The sequence below is a fragment of the Microcaecilia unicolor genome, chromosome 3 (genome assembly GCF_901765095.1).
Source record: "Microcaecilia unicolor chromosome 3, aMicUni1.1, whole genome shotgun sequence".
Classification (NCBI taxonomy): Eukaryota; Metazoa; Chordata; class Amphibia; order Gymnophiona; family Siphonopidae; genus Microcaecilia; species Microcaecilia unicolor.
The window spans coordinates 180149867-180157543 of NC_044033.1; positions in this window are offsets into that span (position 1 = coordinate 180149867).

Here is a 7677-nt window from a genome sequence, read left to right on the forward strand (position 1 = left end):
ACCCCACAATATTCTGGCAACAGATCTACCTGAACGAATGGCCAACAAACGCTGACACCATCCACTTCCTCCAAGAATGGGACGATCTATGCACAACAACATTAGACAAGATCGCCCCAATACAAACCAGAACATCTCACAAGAAAAAAGCAAACCCATGGTTCACCGAAGAGCTGAAAAAACTTAAAACACAAGTCAGGAAATTAGAACGAGAATGGAACAAAAAGAAAGACGAACAGACACTAAACGCCTGGAAATCACTTCGGAGAAAATACAAATACACCATAAAACAGACCAAAAGACTACACTACAAAACAATAATAGGACCTAACTACAAAGACACACATAAACTCTTCAACCTTGTGAACAAACTATTAGACACCACACCAGTCACAAACAACGGCAAAGATCTACCAGATGTTGACAACCTTGCGAAATACTTCAAGGAAAAAATTACACAACTACGACTCAGAATACCCGCTAGCTCTATTGAGTATGCCACACTTTTAGAATGTCTAGATCCAGAAGAAGGAATACACCCAGCAGACAGAACCTGGACCGAATTCGAAATACTATCAGAAGACCTCATCTCTGAAACTCTCAAAAGATATGCCAAATCCCACTGCAAATTAGACAAATGCCCAAACAACCTCATGAAATCTGCTCCTCAACAATTCAAAATAGACCTAATGAACCATGTAAACTTCATGCTACAAAACGGACTTTTCCCAAAAGAAAAAGGAAAAATCTTACTCACCCCAATACCTAAAGATACAAAGAAAAGCACGAATGAATTAACCAATTACAGGCCAGTAGCATCCATACCACTAATAACCAAAATGACTGAAGGAATGGTAACTAAACAACTCACTAACTATCTAAACAAACACTCAATATTGCATGATGCCCAGTCAGGATTCCGGTCGAATCATAGCATAGAAACAGTACTAGTCACCCTTATGACTAAATTTAAACAAATAATTGCGACTGGCAACAATATACTCCTCCTACAATTTGATATGTCAAGTGCCTTCGATATGGTAGACCACGGAATCCTATTACACATACTTGAATACTTCGGCATTGGAGGAAATGTCCTAAATTGGTTCAAGGGGTTCCTAACCCAACGTTCATATCAAGTCACATCAAATTCAACCACATCTAAGGCATGGACACCTGAATGCGGAGTACCACAAGGATCTCCTCTTTCACCAACCATTTTCAACCTAATGATGATCCCTCTGGCAAAACTCCTATCAAACCATAACCTCAACCCTTATATATATGCTGATGACGTGACAATATACATCCCTTTCAAACAAGACATTAACGAAATCTTCAACGAAATCAATAAAAGCCTACACATCATGAACACATGGGCAGATGCATTCCGTCTGAAATTAAATGCTGAAAAAACTCAATGCCTGATACCTCCCAATACAACACAAAGGAATTCACCGCTATAAACACACCAAACCTTAACCTTCCAATCTCAGAAACGCTCAAAATCCTTGGAGTTACTATTGATCGCCACCTAACACTCGAAACTCACGCAAACAACACAACTAAAAAGATGTTTTACTGCATGTGGAAATTGAAAAGGATAAGACCATTCTTCCCAAGATCCGTCTTTCGCAGCCTAGTGCAATCCCTTGTACTCAGCCACCTGGACTACTGCAACTCACTATACGCAGGTTGCAAAGAGCATACACTGAGGAAACTTCAAACAGCCCAAAATACAGCAGCCAGACTCATCTTTGGAAAGCCAAAATATGAAAGCGCAAAACCACTACGAGAGAAACTGCACTGGCTTCCACTCAAGGAACGCGTCACTTTTAAAGTATGCACATTAGTTCACAAAATCATCCACGGCGAAGCCCCAGCCTACATGTCTGAGCTAATAGACTTACCACCTAGAAACGCCAAAAGATCATCCCGAACCTTCCTCAACCTCCACTTCCCCAATTGCAAGGGCTTGAAATACAAGACGCTACACGCGTCAACCTTCTCTCACATGAGTACGCAGTTCTGGAATACACTGCCGCGCAACTTAAGAACAATCCACGAGCAAGCTTCTTTCCGCAGATCATTGAAGACCCATCTTTTTGAAAAAATCTACGGAAAGAGCCAAAATACATAAAATCCACACTTACTGTTTAGTAATGCAATATAAATCCACTTCTGATCTCTCGTCCCCCGTAATCCCACATCACTCATACCCTTATTCACAGAAATAGGTATACCATATGTCTTTACGCCTTATTATTGCCCCTCAAGCTCCCATTGTCTCCTTCCAATGTTCAATGTTTGTGTTCCACTGTTGCACTCCTTAACGACACTTCGATTGTCTCGCTTAATTCTGCACAATGTAATCCATAACCAATTTGTAACAAATTGTACTTCCATCACTCATTTCCTATTGTAAGCCACACTGAACCCGCAAAAAGGTGGGAAAATGTGGGATACAAATGCAATAAATAAATAAATAAATGCCTGATCTCTGCAACACAACGAAACTAAAGAATGTAATGGACATAACACAACTCTTCCGTTGTACATTCCCTAGTGTGGCTGTGCCACATGAACTTTATCTTACCACAACATCACTTTGTATTTGTTTACACTGGAGTGTATAACGCCTCTCCAGTACTATGTAAGCCATATTGAGCCTGCAAATAGGTGGGAAAATGTGGGATATAAATGTAATAAATAAATAAGCAGATGTAGTAAAAACTGGCCCAGCACGTTCCCAATACACGCACCTACACTACCACATGCCACTTTTTACTGCAACTTAGTAAAAGGACCCCTTAGAGAACTCTGAGAGCTTGAATCTGATTGGCTGCACAAGTCACTTGAAACCTGTTACTAGGTGGTGGTCTGAGAAATTTGGGGCAATGTTGCCAACCTTGCTTATTTCCTGCGAGTTTGGGCTTTTCTTTTTTTTTTTAGGACTCGTGGGTAGCTTATTTTTGGGCTTGTTGCCATCACCACCACCAAAACTCACGGGAAATAAATGGGGTTGACAACATGGTTCCTGTGTGGGGAACTTGTCTAGTTGGTTATATGAACCATTAATCTCATCATTCCGGCCAGCTCTCAGTCGCTATTGGCTGTCTCGGTTGCAGAGGTGGTGTCCGTGCTGCTGCTCTGGGATTGGCTGCTTCCTCACCTGCTTGGGCTTGGTCTTAATACGCAGTGTGCAGAGTAGGGGAGGGGAGCGAAATGGCGCTTGTGTTTAACTGTTAAACCAGGGAGTAAGCGGACTGCAGAAGCAGCAGTAGCGTTTGGTCGGAGCCTCACGGCAGCAGGAGAAGAAAAGGAACAGGCTGAGCTGCATACCAATATCTCCCTTCCTGTGTGGCTTCACTAATGGATGTGAGAGTGGAACTTGACAGCACCTTTAGCTGGGAGACTGGCAGCAACTGCTGCTGAGTAGTCTGAGCGATAAGTGGCCTAGGGAGTGCTGACGGTGCCTTCCTGCACACAGGTAGTCCAGGAGTTTGTGTGGTTGTGAGCCCTAAGGTCCCCGTAGGGTGCTGGTACTGTTCTTTGGTCACACTGTTGACTGAAGCGTGGGAACTCCTTGGGCCTTCCTGCAAGTGACCTAGCTGCAGTCCCTGTGGTCTCACGTGGATCACAGTGGGATGGGAATTTACTTGTCTGCACCGTGTCCGTGAAGCATACACTTAATGATTTTGAACATTGTGAGCTGCCCATTGTTCATTAGTCTCATTGTTATCTATGGATATATTTAGTTTTGGTATGGGTCTAGTGATAGATCTTGCAACTTCTAAAGAGTATTTATTTTCCTGATACTAGGGAAGCAGAATCCATGTTTATTTTATTTCCTCATAGTATCAAAATGCTGTTGTAATTTTTGAAGGTCTGGCTTGTGTATGGGTTTGTCACTGAACAGGATAGAAATCAGATTATAGAAAGGTGCAAATCCTACAGTGAAATCTATTTTGCTTGCTTGTGTATTTGTTTACTTATCATTAGAAGGGGGCTGAGTTGCTGAGTCTAGAACTCAGTACCGTATTAATGAATGTTAAGAGCATACACATAAGAGTTGTCATATAGGGTCAGACCGAAGGTTCATCTAGCCCAGTATTCTGTTCCTAACAGTAGCCAAGCCAGGTTACAACTACCTGGTAGAATCCCAGAAAGCAACAAGATATCATTCTACTTACCCAGAGCTAAACAATGCTTTCCTTAAGTCTTACCTTAATAATTGTGAGTTATGTTTATACATATCAATGTGTTTAAAGTTTAAGAGAGTATTTTACTGTATGAGTAATTTTATAATGTAAAACAAATTGTGCTTGTTTTTAACTGATATATTTTGGGCTTGTTTTTTTAAGCTAATGCGCTTGTTTTTCCATGAATACCTGGCAACACTGATTTGGGAAGAAGATGGTTGGGCTTGACAGAGAGAGGTTAGCTGTATGAATGTGGAGTTGTCTGAGATTTTAGAAAAGTAAAACTTTCTGAGGTAGTTCAAGTTTGAAAGTTTAAGGAAAAATGTTATTAGGAGAATAGAGAGTAATTTTTAAGATGAAGTTTTAAGTAAAAGTTCAGATTTATGACAGGAACAGTAAAGGTACTATGAGAAAGGTGAACTGGGAAATCGTCTAATATATTTAATTTAGGGGTCCTTTTACTAAAGTGTGCTAACAAATTTAGGGTTTCTTTTACTAAGGTGTGCTAACAGATTTAATGCACGCTAACAATTAGCATGCACTAAATGGTAAGATGCCCATAGGAATATAATGGGTGTCCTAACATGTAGTGCATGCTAGTCAGTGCATGCTAAATGCAATACATTAATGCATCTTAGTAAAAGGACCCCTTAACGATTGGTGCATGTTCAGGAATTTTCAAAATTTCCGTTAGGTATTTTTTAAAGGTAATAAGAGGTGAGATTGAAACCTGCTTAGGAAAATGTATTAACCTAAGCGTGTTAGATCGTTGATTATTTTCCAAAATTGCAATCCTATTTTGTAGGTATAAATTCTCTTTTATCAAATTAACTTGAATTTGTTGATAGTTCTGAATTATTTTAGTTATTTTCACTTTCTTTATCCAGGATTGCTACTTTTTTTTCCATTAATGGAATTTTTTCAGGATCAAAGGCCACTGCACTATCCATTAAGCTACTCAGCCCGCTGCAGTAACCATTAAGCTACTCCTCCTGTCTATGGCAATGTGAGCCCCAAAGTTAGGTACACAGCACTGTACAGTGTCTTCTTACTGCCGGTGCTGTGGCCATCGCACCCCTTAAATTGTATGTTGCCAACACTCCCTTCAGAGCCAACTATAAAGATAGCCCCCCCCCGGTCCATCAAAGAGCATGCATGTGAGTCGGAGTGGTGTGGAGGCACTGGCAGCTGAGTGGGATGCCACTTGGTTAGCATTATGACAACATCTGCAACCCTCTGCACATAAATCTCCCCATCTAGTAGGTAGTACAGTAACTGTGGGATAGAGGCTCCTGGAAAGTGGACAGAAAGCAGGGAGGGACAAACAAAGTGTCCTGCCAATTCCCAGTCAGATGATGGCCCTCTAGGCATGGAAACCTATACATCTCTCAGGGGGGGGGGGGGGGGGGAAGAATTAGAAGTACTCCTATGGATCTAGAGTTCCCTAACATGCCATCTCAATGATCATACAGATCACAGCTGTCCCCCAGGTGGCAACACCAAGCCCCCTCCTGTGACCTACTGTACATTAAGCTGCACAGCTGCCCAACTATGATAGCAAAATAGGTTTCAAAGAACTGAACTGTGAACTATCTTCACACAAAGACTACCCTCAAGCTGCAGCCCAGGTGCCAGCTCTGGTCCCAGAGGTAGCAGAACCGGCAGTGGTGGCCCTAGAGGCAGCTGCAGACACAGACCTAGCTGAGGTGGACCCACATATCAGCCAGGGACTTGCCACTAACCTCAGCACAGAGGCCTTCCCAGCATGGGGAGGAAGAAGAGGATCTTTTTGCACACCTGCCCCCACTGGAGGGGAAAGAGGGACCTGAGGACCAGCACCCCCCCTCCCTGACAGAGAAGCAGGCCTCTGCTTACTGTGGCTGCACCAGACCCAGTAGCTACAGTGGCTGCAGAGCCCCCCCCCCCCCAATACAGGCACCATATGTGGCCAGCGTGGGTTGCTTTATGCTCTGCGATATGACCTGCAGCAGAGCTTGGTTGCAATCCAGGCCATATTCCTGCTCCTTCTGGAGGAAGTAAGGATTCTCTGCCAGAAGCAACAGCAGCTCCCAAAGAATCAGTGAAATGGACCAATCATGGCTGTAATGCAAATGTTTATTATTTCATAGTTTATTTGTTTTAATATAAACACAAGTTACATCTTATATATTGTTCAGTACAAAAGTCTTTGGTTCCAATTCTTTCAAAGGTGTTTTCAATAGACGACATGCAATGTTAAAAATAACTATGTATAAAACAATAATTGCACATCCCTGGAGAAAAGAAGACTACAGATTTGTGAGATAGGAGCTACAAGATGTGGCCAAAAGGAACTTGTTTACCTTAATCATACCTCCCATACCTTACTGACAGGTGAGGGATTCAAACCTGCCCCCCTCCCCCGGTACCTAGCCCACTGTTGAAACCATTAAGCCATGCCTCCAGTTGGTCCTTTGGGGAGCAAGGAATGTGGGCCACTCAAGAAAAGCCAGTAGGCTTGACTGCCAAATGCAGCACATGACAAAGGTGCAAGCCATTTGGAAGGTGCTATCAGTTTCAACAATGTGGTTGAGCATACTTCAGTGCATTCTCCTTTTCCACTCCCGACTCCCCTCACCCAAGTCATGGCTATAGGGCAGCCTCAGGCTAGGCTTCTGGTCAGGGATTCTCTGGGGACAGAATTAAATATCTCATTATGTATATTTTGGAAGCAAGGTGGGAGAGAGGAGATATGATAGCGATATTTAAATACTTATCTGGCATAAATGCACAAAAGGCGAGTCTTTTAATTGAAGGGAAGCTCTGGAATGAGGATGAAGGTGAAAGGGTAGACTCAGAAGTAATCTGAGGAAATACTTCACGGAAAGGTGGTGAATTTCTGGAATGACCTGATGATAGGTGAGGGGAATCCCTGGCTGGAAGTCAATCCTGAGGGAAGGCTACATTCCCATCTGCCTTACAGCCATAGACCTTCCAGATTCTCTCTATGGATGGGGGGGGGGGGGGGGGAGCCTGGCCCTATACAATTACCACTGCCACAAACCTATGTTGTGTGTACCCATACCTGGACATAAGCAGTCAAAGCAGGTAAAATATACAGCATTGTGGGACACAGTTCATGGCTGACTGGTCACCTACATCACATGTTACCAGTGTAGCCATCTGTAGCCTGTGGGTTCATTATCTTTGCCCATACTAGGCCTATGCTGGATACAAATATTTGCTCTGTAGCACAGGTAGTGTTACAGTTGTTTGGGTGAATGTAACTCAATCCTGTGGGGACAATAAGTATGCTGGCCACCCAGTCCTCCTCCCTGCAGGAGCCAGATACCAACTTCCCATCACGAAGAGCCCTAACCTCTTAAACCTTTTCTTGTATGAGAGTCATTCCATCCCATAATCATTTTGGTCGCCCTTCTTTGAACATTTTCTAATACCGTAATATCTCAGAATTGCATACAGTACTCAAGGCGAA